Source organism: Corvus kubaryi, unplaced genomic scaffold (assembly GCF_017639235.1).
Source record: "Corvus kubaryi isolate FWS band 111438036 unplaced genomic scaffold, C.kubaryi_AGA036_p1.0 37266, whole genome shotgun sequence".
Taxonomy (NCBI): domain Eukaryota; kingdom Metazoa; phylum Chordata; class Aves; order Passeriformes; family Corvidae; genus Corvus; species Corvus kubaryi.
This window is the reverse complement of record NW_024581081.1, coordinates 869,999-890,637: the sequence shown is the minus strand read 5'-3', so window position 1 is coordinate 890,637 and position 20,639 is coordinate 869,999. Positions and strand designations below refer to the sequence as shown.

Genomic DNA, 20,639 nt, shown 5'->3' with positions numbered 1-20,639 from the left:
TACCTTCATGAAAAGCAAATGCAAGAGAATCTTGTCCAGTTGCCTTCCTGTGCTTATGGATAGAGGAAACCTTAGCTTTCAAAAGTCTCAAGGCAGACTACCTGAAAAGCTGCTGCAGTAAGCCTGACCAAGACAACTAACCACTGAGATGGATGGTGCAATAACTGCACCAAGGGATGTCTGTCCAGGACAGAAAAATGAGCTGTGTGAAATTAAAAGCAGGACTTGTAGACTGCTGGTGCAAGTACAATTGAAAAGGACTGAAAGGTTATTAAAGGGCCCTTTAACATTTAATGAGAGAGATCTTTTCATTCAGAGAAGGCATCTCAAAAGAATGTTCAGATCCATTCTGCTGCTGGTTACACTGAAGCTCATTTTAAAATAAATTGATAACAGTTCCAAGTGCAGAGACTCACATCTCAGTTCTGCTTGTATGTTAATGCCCATGATTCAGATCTGAGTAATAGCATTATAGTGACTCTTGGATTAAAATCGAGTTTCAGGAGGATTATTGCTCATTCCTGCTTTTCCATACCAATTAACCTTGACTGTTAGGCAGAAACCTCTGTTCTCTGCATGGGAACAATTCCAAGAGCTATCAAGAAAAAGGGATCAGGCTAGCTGTTGAACAACAGTCCATGTAACAAGCCCTACTTAACACCTAACACATTTCCAGTGAAAATGAAATCCCTGGACTCCAGTGATACATAGTTCTTGTTGAATGGAAATACCACAGGACATATCATGTATCAGTCATATCCACTGCATCATGCAGAAATCTCTTAAAAATTATCAGAATCACACTTTTCTTACAGTCCCATTCTCTCTTTCCACAATACAAAGATCTCATTCCCTGTAATTCAGTTGCACTCCACACCCTTAAGTGTGCATTTTAGTATCTACTCTCTGCTGTGTTAAGAGTAGCTTACCTTCCCTAATTCTTTTATAGAAGCCAGGACTGGTCAACACTGACCAAGAAGCGCTAACATCACTAACACGTAACTGGAATAGAATGCAACAGCTGATTAACATCTGAACAGGAACAGGACAGGAAGCAAAGGACCAGAATTCAAACCTCAGAAGGAATGTTAATGGAGAATAAAAATACCCAGGGGAGATTTTGACCAGGAAATGAGCACCAGCTTTTTAATGCATATAAAGCATAGAACCACCTCTAATGGCTACACCTGAAATTGCACAAGAACCAGCTCAGCAAAAGGTCATTTACCAAGTTACCTTTAGCACAGACAGCTACATCAAGGGCTAGTGACAGCTTCTCATTCAGAACTGACACACCAGAAGCGTGTTTAGTTTGTTCAGTGAACCTGCTAGCTTGATCTCTTTAGTTTGTTCAGTGATCCTTCCAACTCTCACAAGGTAGTTTAGGCTACAAACTTTCAGAGTCTCTTCATCTTTGCACCCTGGGTTCCATGTCCTTCCTCACTCTGTCTTCTTATCTGTTCTTTTAAGATGCCCCACAGGAAGACTTCTGGAGTATATTGCTCAGAAATTTAAAGAAATACCAGAACATTAGACAAAAACTCATGGAGATTAGGAGAACTCTCACAAATTTCTGAAAGTGTCTGGACCCAACTAGAAAAGCAAATCTTGATAATCTAACAACATGTATCTGGATAAAGCTGATAGGTCAGAGGAGGGAAATTTGGGAGTCATGGTCTTAAACTTTCTCAAACACAAGCAAGGGAATGGCTACAACAAGCAAACATTTGAAGAGAAATGAAAGAGGGAGATTTCTGTAGAAAATCAACATGCAGGAATTCCCTTCCCAGACCTTGGTCATATCCTGTGCTGTGTAGGACGGGAAGAAAAGGGGGAAAACCATACATTACCTTCCTAGAGCATAAAATCAAAAGGCATTTAATTAGGACAAGGTAGAAAGAGCTTAAATTTTTCAACTACTGAGAGTCAGACTCTCAGCCCCTGTAAGTACTCCCTAAGTCTCACGCAACCCTCAGCAATTATTATCAGCGGTCCCTTGTTTCAAGCTTTGGTTCAGAAGTTCTGGGCAAACTGCAATCTCCATCTCTTCAGTGCCAGGGACTGAATATCACTGAGCTGTCCCCCTAGCAGAGATATAGTAATGCTAGAGAATGCTTCATTGCTGAAGCATTCAACTATACACTTGCCACAATCCACTCTCCAAAACAACCCCTCTGTCCGAGAGTCTCAGTGATGCACAGATGGCTGACACACTATGCAGTATCTACACAGTGGGACAATGGAGCAGAGCACATTATTTGCATTATTTACAGAGGACAGATGGACAAGTTGCTACAGTGACTTAGCTTACAGAGCATCTGCAATGTTGAGCAAGCGCTAAGTCCAGCCCTAATGCTTGCAGGTGCTGACAAAAACAAACCTCAAAAAATAAAGTGGCTGTTTACAGCAGTCAGCTTTATTCTGAAATGCTATCACTACAACCACACTTGCAGAGTAATTCACGTGCCAGTTTTGTTCCCATAGAGCCTTTACCAGCAAGTAGAAAACAAGATGTATTGACTAGATTTATCCTTTTCAACCAGAAAGAGAACTGACATCTGCAGTACTAACTTATTTCTTGGCCGTGAGTTTTGCATGTGTAAGTCACCATATATAGCAGGTGGCACATACTGTTGGGAGACACAGACCAGGAAGGAAACAGCAGCAAAATTGCATGACATTTATTTCAAGCTATGGATGAAGAAAAGCAGCAAAATCCAGCTCAAACCTGCTCAGCCATCTGATTTTTTTTTTAACATTAAACTTTTGTGCCAAGTTTTAAGATGTTGCTTTTGCTGCCTAAACAGGACATTAACCACCTCTGCAGGCACTTTTATTGGTAGGCTGAGGAGGAAACCTAAAATAACATTACAGGGGTCTCACATCTGTTCTAGACAGGAAAAAGCCTCATTTACAACGAGGATCAACCTACTTTAATTGAACGCCGTGGCTAAGAATGACCAAGTTGTACAAAGGCTCACAATGATCAGTTTGCCCATCCTCCACCAACATGCACCACAACAGGCCCTTTCATTCTATGATCACATGGCTGCAGCCAAACATGACAGACTGTTCAGCAAGTAATAAAAAGGATCAGCTTTTTCCCAAAGGTCTTGTCTACATATACACTGTATTAAATTAAATTGACTTCGAAAATAATAAAAAGCAGTATAACGCTTCTGGGCAAATGTTCTTAATTCAGTTTAAGAGCACTTTACATCTTAAGTTAAATAGATAGATACAAGACACAAACTAAATTAAGATGCCTATACATGAATGCTTCACTAATATAATCACAGCTGTCTCTAATCTGATTAAGTTAAATCAGTACAACTTTCCTGAAATGGTAAAATCCTTACCGTTATTGAAGTTAACCCTACTTTGCACTTTTCTACTTCCAGAGAAGGTTTTGCTGGGTTTGGTGTTTGGTTTGGCTTTTTTTCTTCCAAAAAAACCCAAACCCACAAAAATGCAGCCTCTCTCAGAACCAAAATAAGCTAACTACACTACACAAGGTATATTAAGTTACTAAAGGTATTGACATTTGTATGTTCTGAAAGGTTTATTAATCCTATGCCAAATAAACATCATAACAATGCTCAGACCAGCACAGCTTAACATTTTCTGTACTTTCCCCAGGCAGGATGGAAAGGGTGATCACAAATACTCGCACTGTACACTGTTTTCCATACACCCACACAGCTTTTGCTTGCTGATGTCCAACATACCTGGAGCAGTTCCGGGAAGACAATGTTCCCCACTTGTTCATTCCTAAGGGTATGGCTCACCAACAGTTTATCTGAGCAAACTGGAGTGTGGAGTTAGAGCATGTTATCTAACTGCCCCCAGGCACAGTCTTACTACTGACCCTCTTCTACCAAAATACATTCTCCTGTTAACTGTGGGGTAAGCACATACACAAACCAAGTCCTAGGTCACAGAGCTAACATGCTACAAACCCACAGCATTTCCCCACAAAACATATTAGTCAAAATTAAATTTCAGAAATTCTAAAATTAGTGGTGTTCTTTCCATTCCTCATTAAAAACTATTCAAACTCTTCCTCCTCAATATCAAGATTACATTTATCTTCATTCTCTTGGCAGTCTTTCATCTCTACCTGCTTTCTCAATTGTGTCTCTTCGAGCTTACTAGTCTTCCTCATATCCATACCAGCAACACAACCATTTCTCTCTCCTCAGGGCCACCTTCTACTGTTGCCTCTGAGCTACCATGTGCAGAACTAACTTCCTCTTCAGTGCGTTTTCCAAGGCCAGCACAGAAAGACAATAACAAGAATCCTCTCAGAGCCCCTTAAAGAGAACTAAATCCCTCATTGGCCTTCAGAAACTCTGCCACAACTCTGAATAGTGGTGAGCTGTCACTTGAGTACCCACAGCAGCCCTGAAATCAACCTGAGTTGTAAGTTCTTCTTTTTTTTTTTTTTTTGAAAGAGCTGTTTTGAAGCCCAGATCACGTGGCATCAAAGATTGTAGGTACACAAGAGTTTGGTTGCTAAGGGCACCACACTTCCACATTTTCTGTTTTATAAGATTTAACCTTCAACTCTCAAATGGCTACAGATATATTTTTGCAATAAACTGTTTGGTCTTAAGTCTCAGATTCACACTGGTGCAACTATAAAGTTACGTGGCCCTGCACCAACCCTAGGATTCATTCTCACCATAAATACATGCAAAGAAGAAGGTAGGAACAATTTCCATTCCATAAGCAGAGAAATCAAGGCACTAGGAGAAAAAAAACAGCTTTGTGCACTGGTTTTGCATCAAATTGCAAGTTAAAGAAAAACAGACTCAGCTGTCATAAGAAAGGAACTGCACAAAAATTCAGCAAGACAGTCTTATTTCTTGCACCTAAGACAAGAATGATCTGGGATAGAAAAGAGAAAGGAAAGTGTGCATGAGCTAAACACCTACCTGACAGCAACTGAGCTGAATAGCCTGCAATTCTTTATAAGAACAAATAAAGCAGCAACCCTGATCCAGTAGTAGGAGAACAATATTTGTACTATACTCAATTTTTTCTGCTGCTGGGATTTAATCCCAGCAAGAATCGTTTTGGTTTAATTAGCTTTTCCCTAGCAGATGGTCAGATATGAGAGGCAGAGAATGGTACAGGCTTAACTGTTGGGCGATTGTGCAGCTGCATCTGTAGCCGAACAGTTAAGCATGTCCAGGGGTTCAGCTGTAGTTGCACGACACAGGCCGTCTCTGCCATTAGCCAAATGTCAGCTTCCTCTTTCTCCAGATTATCTATCAGTCAGAGGCACATCCATAGGCAGGCAAACAACCAACATGCAGTTTCACCACAATCTTAAACAAAACCCTCAAATCTTAATCAAAAGAAAGTCCCTCTTTCTTTGGTGACAGAAGCACATTCAGAAGCATTGCCATGGAAACTTGAGACATCTTCTGTACTATTCATCAGAGAAGATCTAGCACAGAAATATTTTATGATCTCTACGGCACTGAATACATACAGCAGTCAGCACAATGAAGTAAAACTAGTGACACCAGAGTTGTGTGAAGATACCAGTGGGGTGTTCTTCAACCAAGCTGCCTGAACCTTACTTCACCTACAATGAGCAATAACTTGCTCTAAGTGGCAGGGAAAAGCAGAGTGGCACTGAGAGAAGCAAAGGGGAGTTGGAGGAATAAAACTATCCAGGTAAAGGGATGAAAGAGAAAAGGGGTGACCACAGCCTTTTCCTAAAGCTGATTATATCCTGCCACTTTCCCTTCCCAGAGGATACAAATGGTGTTCCTACTGACTCCTTTGCAAAGGAGGATTCCTACCAGGCAGAGACATCTCCCAATTAACCCATGTCACAGCCATTGGCTCCTTAGGAGGCTACATCAAGTATTCCTCATTGACTTCCAGTCAGCCTCTGCACCCAGGCACGATACAGAGTGTTAGAGCATCCACTCCTGTACACACCGGCAGTAGTCATTTCAATAGACCACAAAGGCAGAACACGGAGATGGCTTTCAAAACCATGCTTTTGGCCTAGATTCAGAGCCCGAGCCAGGGGCAGAACAGGCACAAAACTTGTCTCAACTCTGTAAACAATTCAGCAGCATGGCTCCTGAAGCAGCATGGAGCACCTTCTCTCTTTTTTGTAGTTAATCTGCCTCAGTTTGCCTCATTTGCTTGGTTTGGGTTTTTTTGTTTTGCCTGGGGTTTTTTTCATGGTTCTCTTAGTCTTCAGCACCACTGAACTACTGAGAGATTTTATTCTGAGTTCAGTCACAGAAATATAACATGGCTTAATCCAGCTTAGGAAAAACAAATAGATCCACCCATCTATCTTTCACTGATGACCTGCGTAAAGCACGCAACTGACTACGGCTCCTCTCTCCCCCCTCCCCCGGGCTCCAGTCAGTCCTTTTAACAGCAGGATCCCAGCCACAGCAGACGGGACCCACTCTTCCACCCCCTGCCCTGCACAAGGAGGCTGCCTGTCACCAGCAGTCATGGGCTGCACTGCTTGTCCTTCTGTACATGCTGCATTGTACCTCCTAGATTCACCTTCCTCCCTTGGAGAGGGATAACCACAGATGCCCCACTTGTGACCAAGCTGGGTTGCTTCAGCTCTTCCCTCAGACACAACTGCTCTTCGTGGCAGATGAGTCAGAGAGAACTCTCATCAGCTACCTCCTTCCACATCTGTTATCATTGCTAGCACCAGTGCTGTTCTTCAGCTGGAGCTAATTATGAGCATCAATTGTCTCAAGGGGCATTTGGAGCAAAGGCCCATCACTTCAGTTTTACCACACGGTCAGCTTCTCCAGACTACTTTACATCCCCTGCCTGGCATTGCTCTTGTAAAACTGAAATGCCTTTACCACTGTTGTCCTTTGGGATAGCATAAGTCCATTAATTATTCTAAGGTTGAGAAAAAACACTCCTTTTTAGTAATGCTAAATTAAATAGAGAAGCTCTTCCCCTACACAGGGCTCCCTCCTGTAGATCCCCCGTAAGTAAACCCTATGCAGCTCTTCAGAGAGCAAGGAGGGAATGCGAGATAGTCGAGCTACCAGTGAAGTCACCTATCCTCAAAGGGGCTCTAACTGAGGGCTAATAAACCCCAGGTATCTTAAAGAAAGCAAGCCACCACATTCCAGGTACCTTTTTTTTTTTTTTGTCAAGTGTCAGACAACAACTCAAAGAGCTAGTAGCTCACTGCTCATCTAAGGGCAAAGACTGTGGAGGAATGCCAGCATATAGCCAGGCAGATGTTGCAAAGACAAGGTGTTTGCTCAGTACTGACAGTGAGCTGCTCACTCACGCCTTCAGCTTCATGCAGCTGCACGAGCTCGGCTCTGCTGAGTCTGTGACTCTGGACTAAGGAATGTCTCAACTGGACAAACACCACATCTGCTGCTGGCTCAAGGTGCCCCAGGATCAGACCAACTCCCAATTTTACCGTCCAGCCGTAGCCGTGCCTCCTGCTCTCTGGTCCACCAGGGGGAGATCTAGCTACTTGGGAGGGTTACAGCTCTAGACAGAGGAACACATTCCCCGGTCAGAGGTGGTTGGGACTGGATACAGGAGCACAGAGGTCTGGATTCCTACAGCCTTGAAGACCAGCAGGAAAGCTGAACCAAGGAGTAAGTGACTCTCTCTCCACAACATATCAAAACTCACTGACAGGTTGCAAAAAGGCCAATAATCAGCCCTACTTCCTCCTTGGCCAATGTCACATCCACTTCATTTTTATTCCCTCACTCCTTTCCTGGCAACTGGAAAGTGTCAGCAGAAGCAGCATGTAATCCAAAACAAGACCTCCATCTTTGCAGCCGTAGCTCATATTGCATGACAAAGCTGAAACACCCAGTACGACAGTGATTATACACAAATGTTCTATCAGTAACCAGCCACACAATCCGATTTTAGACTTACTTATATTTTGTTACCACCTCCTGTTGCTGCAGGGCATATTGTCCAGTCTGCCACTACAGAACAGAGGAAGGAAAATGAAGATTCAGGCAACACACTTTCTCAGCATCCAAGCCCTAACAGTCACGTGTGGAGTTGGTGGCAACTAGTTTGAAATAAAATGCAAAGATTACATGAAATCAAAAGAGAAGAGCACCCAACATGAATAATTTCCAAATGTTTCACAATTCTAAGAGTCTTGGAACAAGTAACTTTCCCTTAATCACCTATCATTGAGATCCTGCTTTGAAAAGTGATACAAACTTCTGAAGAGAGGGTGGCATGGACCTGCTCATGGTAACGTGAGCTCTGCAGTGACTCATGCAGAGAGTGTGGCGACAGCTAAAAAGCAAAAACTAAGCTTTAAAGCCAGAGAACTTCTGAGAGCAAATTCTTTCACTCCCGCTACTGCCTAAGGATGGCAGTAGGGAGGTCTTCTACAGAAGGCTAACTTTAATATAGAAATGACTGGCAGGTCACAGAATTCCAAGCTACTAGAAATTACCAAAAGGGAAACTGCAAAGGATCCAAGCAAACTGGGTAATGAACAGCCCAAGGCTTACCCAGAACACAGAAGATGGTCTGCTTCCACAAACCTTGCCTATGGGCTCCCCATAATGACACTACCAAACGGGATCACGTTTCCCTGTGCCAGGCAAATGAAAGACTTGTATAGAGGACAAGGATGGCTTGCATGACAGGTGCATAGAAAACTAGTGACCATTTCTCAGAACGGATATCATGTCAAGGATCCCAAAATAAGGTAGCTACATCCTGATCTGCCATCCTTCAGCAAGCTTCCTGTCCTCAGCTCTTGGGGTACCAGCTAGAAAAAGAAAGATTTTCCATAAGAAGATGGAACAGAATGTTTACCCACCGACTGCGGGAAGCATTTCTGCCTGGGTTAAATCCCAGAGCCATTCCATCTCCAGGCAGACATCTCGTGCACAGTTTGTACTGAGCAGAGCTGGATGGCATGAAACCACTCAATCATCTACTGATTGCAGAGAGCACACAGGCTGCAGGGGGGACGAGCCAACCTTAATTGGCCTTATCGGTGTAAATTAAACCGTACAACACACCCAAGCAAACAGTCAGTTCCTCTGGAGGAGCAGGCATGAGTTATTTTGCTGGAGCTATAAAGGAAACATTGCTGCTAGGACATGCCCCTGGAGTGACTGTGCCGCTCAGCTCTCCCAGTGCATTCCTGGGGTTGTTTAGCATGGACTCGGCTCCAGCCTTTCCACAAGCAAGAAGTCTGAACCCTGAATGCCATCTGCAAACACAGCCAGACTCCACCTCCTGCATGCCTGCAGGCCACCAGGTGTGGCCAGGAATGGCACAAGCTACACACTAAATACACCTTTGATGTGGAGCTGAAAGCATGTAGCCACGGGGCACGAACAGCACGCCGCCCGCCGCCGTGCTGACTCCCACTGCAGGAATGCGGCTGCAACCACAGGCCAAGGAAGGCAAACACATTGCATTCCTCACCAGGCAGAGAAGGCAAACAAGTAGCAAGCCCACACACCCACCCTGCTGACACCCTCCACGCTCCCTCCCCATACATGATGGCCACTGTCAGGACCCCAACAACAGCTTCAACCCCAAATTCATTTGTGTGAGGGTCAAGTTCTCCAAGCAACTTCTTGAGCACACGGCAAAAGAGAAACAGAGCAAGGCAGGAGAGTTCTCAGTTGGGCATGCAAGCTACAGGGAGAAGAGCTGCTGCCCGGGCTGTGAAGTAGCCACAGCCCAAGGCAGGAACAGCTCTGTGCACTAGCCTGGGAAGGGAATTTCCCTGACTTTTCCTATAAAACAAGTGGCAAATATAACACTGAGACCTCTTGAGTTGAGGGGGCAGGGCTGAATAAGAAGTTGTCTTTGGGCAACAGGGGTGCTTGCAAGGATCCAGGTCTTTTTCCAGCCCCAGGAAACCATTCTACCTTAAGTCAAGTAGCTTTTCTCGGACGCAGGCACTTCCTCATTAACCCAAAATCCTTCCGTAAACACTTGTCTTCACTGCCTACACACACAGATCTGACCTTCTCTGTACATCATTCTTCCACTACAGCACCGACAACGGGTCATTTCAGTGATCAAAAGAAGAAAAACTTAATGTACAAATACCCAAGACATCAGGTAACCTCTAATCTCAGAACTTCATAATTTTAGAGTTGCAGAGACTCTATGCTCTAGTCAGAAAAAACATTATTCCTCCTTCATGCGACACTCCTACAAATCCTAAAGCTTTCCAAAGAATTCACATTCTCAAATATGAAGTTACTCTGAATGGAAAAAGATGAGGATGCCTCAGATGTGAAACTGTCAGCAGAATTCTCAAGTCTATATTGCCAACTCCCCACATTGTGAATCTGCACATACTCTGTGCAACATAACTAAACAACAACGCACTCCTAAAAAATCCATCGCCCAGTGCTACGGGCCAACTCTGAGACTCAATAGCCAGTGCTCTCTCAGCACCAAACAGGAAAACCAACACTTTCAAGAGCACTGCAGAAAGAAAATATCGGACTTGAATGTAACAGACACAAAACAGTGTCAGGAAATTCAGAGAGAACCAATTAAGGGCTGAAACACTGTAATCTCTGGGAACCGTGAAAGGGGAAAGGTCAATGTAGCCATAAGCTCCAGAAACATACCGATGCATCTAGCAGGCTGCCGGAGCAGGGATGATTTATAAGGCTTACAGCCCAGCTGCTCCACACCCCACGTGTGCATTTCAGGCCCTCACAGAGGGAAATGATCTGATATTAAGTAACAGGAACAGACCAGATGAGGTCCAGTAAACTTTCTCATGCCTGTTGAAATTCAAGGCCTCAGGCTACCTGCTCCCTTCAGTAAACTGCAGTAGCTCCAGTACTTGGAAGAATGAGGCATGAAAGGCCAAATTTACCAATAGATTTATATCCAAAGATAAAAATAGAAGCCTGGCAGGGTTTACAGATTAGGTGTCTAAATCACTGCATACAGGAGAATGGGCTTCTCCCCTTCTAACCACTCCATACCTCTCCAACCCCAGCCACCACAAGAAAACCCATTTCAGACAGGACGGAAGGCCCTGCTGTTCTATACATTGCCAAGGGCCATCCCTGTGCAATCCACTTCGATGGTGATGGCACCCAAACTCCACAAGTCTCAACAGTGCAACCTGCAATGGCTGCAGCTCTCACAGAATGTAGGTCTGCCTGTTTCCCAGAATAGGAACTGCCTCTTCAGCCTCTCATCTCCCTTCCCCCACTACATCTTTACTTTTCATAGACTTAATACTGTTTCAAGGTACCCTCATCCTGCCACCGGTGGGCGGATGAGTGGGGGAAAGGGGCCCTTTATAATTGTAGTGTTGCAATCTGCCAGCCCGGCCAGGCAGCCTGTTCCCGCCTGCACTGCATTAAATACCTTATAACTGATTACACCCCCATGGGGCATGATTAGCAGTCTTCAGAGAACAAAGTCTACTTTCATAAGAATAAGAACAGACACGTACTGCTAACCTACTACACAGCTGGGCAGGTGAGGAAACAGGGAAGAAAGGAGGGTGTGTGGGGGGGAAGAGTTAACTGTACTAACTCTACGGCATCCCTCCCTATCCTGAGTTGAGATTTCCACTGCCTGAACAGTAGTACCCCTCAGACCTAGCCCACAAGACTGAGGTCACATAAGCTCATAAACAAACTGTTGCCTGTGGAAGTCAGGCAAAGTCCTAACCTGGAGAGGCAGGGCCTTGAGGCAAGTGGATTGAAGTTTGCTCTGGGTGACAGTAATTCCTTCACATCAGTTCCCAGGAAAAGGGAAGGATGAATTCCAACTTCAGTATCAAAAACAAGGAGAAGGAGGGAAAGCTCAAAATAAGATCACATATCCACGTCCCTCTCCAACCTCTGTATACATCTGAAAAGTCTACATAAGTAACAGCAAAACATCTAATTCAATTTGGAGGTTAACAGCTCTCCAGGTGATTATTTTTTTCTTGTGGGGAGGGAGGAGGTAGCAAACACGAGGAAAGCCCTCTGCATATGAGATAGGTAATAGGGATCCCCAAACACACACAGTCCATATGCATTGCTGCAACAAAGAACCAGCTTGATGGAAACTCAGCCAATCTGACATTAAATGACCTACAGCTCATTAGCAAAGTGCCTTCCAAATCTCAAAATGCCCACACAAACAGCCACAAATATATTTGGTGCTATCTGGCCTCCATCTCAGCAGAGTAGAAAGAATCAGACTGCCTTTTGCCAAAAGCCTTTCACCAAAAGCAGTAAGAAAAATGGTGGCAACTCTGAGACTGAAACAAGCCTTCCAGCTACTCTCTCCAAACCTACAACAGAAGAGAGCAGAGCAGAAAGCTCCATGAAAATGGGCTTATTTGAGAGAGAAGTCCATGCAGCAGCTTCAAAAAAATAGTAAGAGGTTTCCTAATTGTGTCATTTTGGAAACAAATCACATGCTTTACCCAGAGCCCACTGGCTTTGCCCATGGCCCCATGGATGCTCATGGTACAGTCTGGAAGCACTCATGCTCAGCTGATGCATCTTGAGGGGACACCTTGCTGACACATTCCACCTGGATTCTTAACCAACCCACCTCAGAAAGGATTTGTTAATGAGAAACCAACCCAGCTGAAAATGATCTACTTATATCTGTTTTACTCAGCAGCTGGTCCTTCAGCCAGTACACAGGAGATCTCTGAACTGTACTGTCTAGTCCCATTTGTACAGCAAAATCTGCATATTCTCTTTATTACAGGAAGACTTGAAGGTACCAATTGACTTTAGGCTCTGATGCACTTGCCATTGATATAAAGCATCAATACATTTAGAGTTACATTACCAAACAGATTGTGCTTTCAGGGTTTGGATAAATGGGAGCTTTCATCATAAACACAAGTTAGTCATTAGAAGCTCCAGGAGGCAATTTAAATTATCGCAGCCAGTACAAAAATAGTTTTACTTTGAGAGCTGAAGTTGCAAAGCTGTATTAAATCCAAGTGGCACAGTAAAACTTCTTATAAAAGCTCAAAATTAGTTGCGAAGCCCCAAATGGCCTTGCATATAATTTGATACTGCTACTGTGGGCTAGCAAAAGGGAAACCACTCTTCACACGGTAAAAAAAGACCCAAAAACTCTATCATCCTTCAGCTCCTAGGAGACAGAAGAAGTCGGCTTATATTTTGTGTCTCTACATATACGTGTAAAATACATAGAAATAATAAATATATAAATAAAATGTTAAACCCACAGAACTAACAATGACTTGTTCAATCCCACACAGTGCTGGGCAGCTATCAATCAGGCATTAGAGCTCAAACTGGAGCACTGCAATGCTCTCTCCTGGCTGCTGTACCCTCACAGATACCCTGCACCCACCCCCATTCCCAGAGTAAATTGCCTTCCACTGCTGAGAAGCACTCCTGCTATTCCGATGCTGGTATTCACCACCAGAGCAAGAGACCCTAATTTAGCCCCGCACGGGCCTTCTGCAAACTGCTAATCCCCACTACACAGCTGCTTTTCAAATGTACGGGCATGAGCAAACCGTAAACGATTTATGGCGCGTGGCAGGAAGACTCCTGGCTCCCTGTGTAGGCGGGGTTTGGGACAAGATCATGCTTGGACTAATGTTTATGTTGCAAATTGTCAGTCAGGCAGTAAATCATCTCTGGAGCTGCACAGTAATACAGCCCCATCCAGCTGGGACCTTGACGACACTGAATTCTGTTATAGCCATTCCAGATACACCTGAGGACCTATTTGCAAAGGCATCAGCTAATCACGGAAAAATGAATACACTTATAAGTAGAATCTACCAGAATTCTGCAGCCCAGCAAGGGTGATTTGCTTTCAGGAATCAAACCAAACTGGTACGAGATGTTCGCCAAAAATGACTCTCCATATTAGTCCTAGAAGAAATTGGATTGAGTGCCTACACAGACATCTAATAACAGAGTATCTCTAGCAAAATGCAGTTACCTTAGAAAACCCTTCTGAGCAAAGTTTTCATTTCCCAGTGTTTACATAACTGTAGTGAAAGCAATGCTTAGAAATTAAATTCTAAAAGGGAAATAAATGTATTTTGCACACTTTAGTGCATGAGACACTTTCTGCTCAGAAAAATAAATGCATTTAAAGGTAGGATGTAAGCTTGAAGTCCATTCTCAAGAAAGGTTACTTAAAATAACTATAATTTTAAGCACAAAAATCCTATCATTTTCCATTTTATTCTTTTCCCCCATTTGAAAATGCTTTTCATACAATACACTGGGTATGAATCTCCCACAGATAAAACAGAAGGGAGAACAGTTCTCGATAATGAAAAAATTATAAATAAAAATAGCCAAGGAAAAAAACCCCAGCAGAGTAGCATTAACTGCAGTCACTATTCGGTTATGTGAGAGACACCAGATTTCGACTCATCTCCCTAGAATATTTTTAACCTTCCCGTTGGGCAGCAGCAGAGTCATCACTAATGAACACTAAAGCTGCAGGAAGAAATCTGATTTAGGAGACGGAGCAGCAAGGCAACTTTGGGAATTGCAGAGAGTTTGTGAAGCAAGACATATGCAGGTCTAAAACCAGCTACTCTGAGTAGCATATGCCAAAATAATGGTGAAAAACCTTACAGCCACAACGATTATCTAATTATTACCTTGGGAAAATAACTTATATTATTTTGAATCAAATGCTATAAAGTAAAACTCGCCTAAGGCTTTTTATGAGCCTATGTGTAATTCCTCAATAATCAGAGAGACTACTTCATCTGTCCCTTTTGATTTTAGAACATTTGAGCACGAGTGTTACATGAGTGCAGCTGGACAACTGAGACTTTAAACACAAGAGTAAGAAAATCCAGTTACGACTCCTACAACATTACCAAAGCCAGTTTCATCACAGAGCTAAAAGACAAATACAGAACTCAACCAAAGACATAGAAGTCACTGTGAGACTTCCAGTTCTGAATTTGCTGACCCTTAAGAAATCAAAAATTTAAAGCAGTTCTCTCTTGCCACCAGAAGCTGGTCAGATATTCTCAGCCTAAAAACCAGTCTAAGCCTTGCCAGAAAACTTACTTTCCAATTCTGACCCATTTCACTTTATCAGCAGCACAAAACTTCTACGAAACTCAGTAACCTTTTATTCAAAGCTGTTAGGCCTGCCACAAAAGGGTTAATTTGTGCCCTAAAGCACATGTTGTTCCCAGAGAAGCCCACAGGGCCCATACAGGGATCTTGAGGTTTACATATCCTGCTTCTGTCTCTGAAAAGACACATACAGACTATTTCCTTCAGTTCCCCTTGCATTTAGGCAAACATTACAAACACACAGCTTTTTATACATATCTTCATGCCACTGCTGCTTATCTTTATTAGTCTATGCATCAAATGAAATTTACACCTACTTGCAGCACTGATGATTCTCCTGATCCTCAACAGACTGGACATGAGCACAGGACACAGACTGTCTTCACAGACATTAGTACATTGAGGCTCATGCTACAACATACCGGAACTCACTTCAACAGCCTTAAAGCCCTGCCTTTCAGACTAAACTTTACAGACCTTACAGACTGAAGTCCACAACAAGACTGCAATGTGGAGAGGCCAAACTCCACATTCTTTTCCCTCTTACAAGCAGAAGAAAGAAGCACCAAATGCTTTGCCTGACCACTCAGCATGAAAAGACAATAGCTACATGTCTCCATGTCCATCCGTAAGACGGTCCTCCTCTATGAACTGCACTGTCTTTCCACAGTCCCTGCTCTTCACCAGTTTAAAATCCGCAACCTACCAGGACTAATCAGAGCAGCTGCAGTGCTTTGTGGATTTGTTCTTTGGATGGTGATTTGTTTTTTTTTTTCCCTAATGCAGTTACCACAAAAAGCAAGGTCAGTGAGCAACCTATCATAGCACGTAAGTGATTCAATACCTTGCCCCTGACATAGGCCAATTCATTAAGGTTGTTTAGTAGATGGAGCAAGAAGCTTCAGTGGACAATTATAGAACACACTGCCCTTTCTTCAAACCTTTACCTGTTAAGAGATTGGATTATGTCTGAAAAATACACCTTCTAAAACAAGTTCTTTAGCTAAAGCAAGTCTGAACATTTCTACTCCTAAGTGCTTGATCTTTTCTGAATCCCTCTCAGCTCTTAGCCTCAGTGCTATTATGTGGTAGTGAATTTCCACAGATTAGACATCATGTGAAAATACTTTAAAATCATTATTCAGTTTGATGCCTATCAGTTTCACTGAATTGCATTCACCTCAACTGAAGAATACATTCCAGCTCCTTCACCCCTGCACAGCAGTCTTCCTCAGGCTTGGCACCCAGCATTGTTGAAAAGCAGAAGAAAACTGAGCCCACCCAAGTGATGCTTATAGCGCATTCCAACCATTGCAAAGCTATTCTCACACTCCTACATGGTTTTCTATGCCATTTCCTTCCTAAGTGCAGCTCCCAGAAGGACACTCTGGAGAGGGTGGCTCATGTCATTCCAACTATGAAACATCCTGCAAGCTGCTGCTTTTGGCCCTCTCTGGCTGAGCATATTTGGAATAAAACCATACATTAAACAACCTGACAATGAAGAGAACAGTTTCCAAGTATGGAATAAACAAACAAGCAAAAAAGAGAAAATTGTCCTTGAAGTCAAAAAGATTCAGGCAAGGTTAGACATGTGAGCAAAACAAGCAAATAGCTCCTGGGAAGGCAAAAATGGTGAGGTCTTGGAGTGCCCACTTGCCTTGAACAAGGCAGGGCCTGACTTGCACTCCATAGTAATTTCACCATGCTAAATAATACACAGGACAATGGATCACACAGGGGTCTGCTTCATTCTGAAGTCACAGCTTGAAATATCCTTTTCACTTCTCCTCCACCGAGCTTTACTAAAGCATTCAACACCACAGTATCCAAGCATCCAGACACTTACGGGTTCATCCTCAAATCCCTAGTAACACTGGTGTTAATCATATTTTCCAACCAAAGAATGAAGAGTGAGAAACACTAATGATCTGAACACAATACATCTGTGGCAGAAATCAGGTATCTTTCTGACCATAACATCACCCTTCCCCTCCAAGCAGCTGTAAAGGTATTTCAACTTAAAAAGTAACATTCTTCCTACTACAGTTACAGACCCAGCCAATCTAGATCTAAGGAAAAGCCCTCAGGTAGGGGAACTGGCAGGGAAACAGGATGGATGATTTCATGCCCTAAGGCATTAGTCCTGTTTGCATAGGTTACACACATAGCTCCTCTGCAGTCCTGTGTAAAGTGAATCTCAGAGAGGATCATATTTACCCAGTTACTAGTGATTTGAAATACACACAGCTGGCATGAATGCCAACAAGCATTCTCTCTCTCTGAAGCTCAGGGTGTCATACAGAAAGGAGGTATCTTCCCAACCAAAAGCCTTCAAGCAAGGAGATGAACATACCCAGTTTCAGGACCTTAAATTTACTCTCAAAGCATGAATCAAGTCAAATAGTCAAGAAAATCGGCTCTATTAGGACAATTCCAGATTCTGACAAGCCAAATAAAAAGAGCAAGATGAATTAAAAAGGTGTCAAGCCAGACCCTCATTTATTAGCAGAGGAATCCTACCCTCAATCTGTATCACATGCAGGCTCATTTGAGACCTCTACATGTTGTACTTCTCCCAGCAACACGCAAGGCACTCTGCTGTCACTCTCTGCTGGGGAAGCAAGACCCATGATAACAAATACACAACAAGTAAATTTGTCAGGACCTAACCTCCAGAACTGTTTCTCGGGTCTACACTGTAGATGTGGCGATACATGGAAATCTCAGAATCCAGTTTTCAGTGGATTCTCCATAAAACATAGCAGACTTTTTAACAGGTTAGGGAGCTCACCTTCAGAAAAACCATCAGACTCCAAAACTCACAAGCATGAAATCAACTACCAAAAAATACACTTTAGTAAAACTTGTTTATTTTGTTACTGCTCAAATAGCTTGGCTTTCTTCACCTTTTTAAAAACACTTTATATGCCACACCAGCTGCCACAAGCCCTTTCTCCAAGCCAGCTCTGGTACCATTCGTCCCATCTGACTTGATTTGTTCTGCTCTGGGACAAGAAGCAGGCAGACTTTCAAAAGACTACACCTTTTTCAAGGCTTTAGTCTATCTCCCTGACAAGCTACACCACGATTGTATTTAGAGTGGATGGCAGAGATAAGAATTGAGGGTTTGTTGGCTGCAAAGCAAGTGACTTAGCAGCAGCCAACAAACAACTTGAAACAGAGTGGAAAAGCACACAAGGTCATCTTTAGTTCAGAAAGCTGGTTTGGAGACTGAAGAGGCAACAGGTCTTGGCAAGTAACTCATCCCCTCCTGACCCAATGCCTTGTTAATATTAAAGATGAAGATAGCCATGGGCTGCACTTTGGAACTCTGCTGGCCCTGCTGAAATGCATTCACAGGATTTCCAGAGCACTGCATGCCTGGGAAGGAATGAAAAACTCCTCTTGATACCACAGCTAAGACCTGATAGCTTAAATGCTGATTTAACACCCAGAAACTAAATCACACTGTATGCAAAGAACTGCTGGGATACAGGTGCTTTCTGCAGTGATACACTAGGAAGTGAAGAAGAGAGAAATGAGTTGTTACAAAGGTGATGTGACAGTGTACAATCAAAAGACCAGCTGCTGGGTACCAAACAACTGCTCCTCTAAACTGGATCTCAACAGTGAGTTCAGGAGAGGACAGAAAGGTACACCTGCACCACCCATCACAGGAACAGTTAAAATTTGTGTGGAAAAAACAATGTGGTGGAACAAATAAACAGAGAACAGAAGGTCACTAGAATCACTGAAGTTTGATATTGCAATTATTCCAAGAGCAGGATCATCAGAAAGGATTTCATTTGGATTATGGCTGGGCTGACCCCTTGTGAATTATACAGACAGCATGGCTACTTTGGCACTGGATCGAGCACTTTTAAGACTGCTTTCCCGGATTGCATGTCAAGAGCACTGGCTTACATCTTTAATGGAACTTTTCTCCCCAGAAGCCCTTGCTGAATTTCTCCAGATCACTGCCATTTCACTGACACCCCTGGCCTCTCAACTCTGGCAACACAGGCCTACTACGATGCAGAGAACACCACAGAGAGGGACAGTTTTTCAGGTATGTGGTTCACATGTTCTCAAGAAATTTGAGTAGTGGTACCAAAAGAACACAGCCTGACTCAGCATCAGCTCATTCCTGGCTTTCTTACCTGCCGTCTGATATTTCAGTAAGGATTCACTGCTTCATCTTATGTAGGCCCTTTATCCCGGTTTCTTCTCTGAATCTGTAAAACAGAAATGCATAGCTCTGAAAAGCTTTCACTGGCACAGAACTATCTACGTGTGATGGATGATTCTTTTCAGTGGACAAGATCCACCTGGCATCTCTCAGATCTAGGTCGCTCTCAGCCTTGCCAGATTTGTGTATCATTTGCACACCCTGATGCCTACCAGTGCAACCTCCTGTGCACCTAAAAATCTGTGTATTAGCACTCAGTCTTTTACTCTGCTCTATGCAGAGTGCTCAAGGTCAAAGCCAGAAGCAGTACAGTATTTACCATTCACCTGTTTTCCTTCAAAGTCTCCCCATGTTCCCAGAGGTTGCACACTAGTTCTATAGGGGGAAGCACCCCTTGTCCTAGAGAGGATGTCCAGGCTGGTAGAGAATTTCCCATTAAACCCTGCCAGATCTGACACCAGGGGAATGCTGATTCTTCTTTTCCAACCCTGCCTCTGCCAGTTACACTCCGGTTCTTTAACACACATGCTGGCACAGACTTGTTCCACTTTGCAGCTCCTACTCCAGCAAGGCTCCCTGCACAGATACTGCTTTCTCATCCCCCACACCACGTAACTCTCTATTACACTACCTAACTCTCCATCACTCAGAAACGGCTACACCCTGCGTGGACCAGGTTCTGCCTGCCGAATCCGTGCCTGCGCTGCTCCCCGACACGGGTCTCTCCCCGGAAGGGAGAGCTCCGTAATGCCCTGATAGCTGAGGCAGTGGCACCACCACCCTTCCCCAGGAGGACCGTCCCTTCCCTGGGGCCGGGGCTGTGGCCGCACCACCCTCCCGCACCCGGTCCCCGCCCCACCTGGCTGACCCCCCCTGGCCACGGTGCGCCCCACCCGGACCCGCTGTCCTCGGGGAACTCTACAATTCCTCGCCACACACGTGGACAGAAAGGCCCACCCCGCTCGCTGGGCGCCGCCCGAAGCCCGCCCGGGAAGGCCAGAGAGGCCTGGGGGCGTAGGGAGCCCCGCCCGGGGCTTGGTCCCCAGCCGGTCGCGTTCCCCGCTCCCCGCCCCCGGAGCCCCAGCCCGGCTCTGACCCGGTCGGGCTCGGCTCCACCGGGGGTCCCAGTGACTTTGCGGCCGGTTCGGCCCCGGTTCGGCCCCGCCTCAGGCCCGCCCCAAACTTTGCCCCCGCCCGGCCCCTGCCCCGCGCTCTCGCCTTAGGCCGCCATTTTGCCGCGGGGCACGCCGGGTAATCCGGCGGAATCCCCACGTCGCGGCGCGGTTGCGTCATCGGGCGGCACGCGCGGGGGGCGGGGCCGGGCGGTCCCGGCAGCGCGAGGGGCGGCGGGACGGCACCTGCCGGTGTCAGTGCCAGGCTCCGGG

The 20,639-nt window shown here is 44.5% G+C and overlaps 1 protein-coding gene across 3 annotated transcripts in view; it reads right to left on the bottom strand.

Moving 5' to 3' along the window:
* Positions 1-20,448, bottom strand: part of TJAP1 (tight junction associated protein 1) — a 40,458-nt gene extending 20,010 nt beyond the window's left edge. For 2 of the 3 annotated variants that reach the window (XM_042025032.1, XM_042025031.1), the window contains exons 1-2: positions 20,351-20,448; positions 19,226-19,300 (exon numbers count right to left, since the gene is read on the bottom strand). The gene's annotated coding sequence lies outside the window, so the exon portion shown is untranslated. The remainder of the gene's footprint in view (positions 1-19,225; positions 19,301-20,350) is intronic. The other variant, XM_042025033.1, reaches the window with a different exon arrangement.
* Between the last annotated feature and the right edge of the window lie 191 nt (positions 20,449-20,639).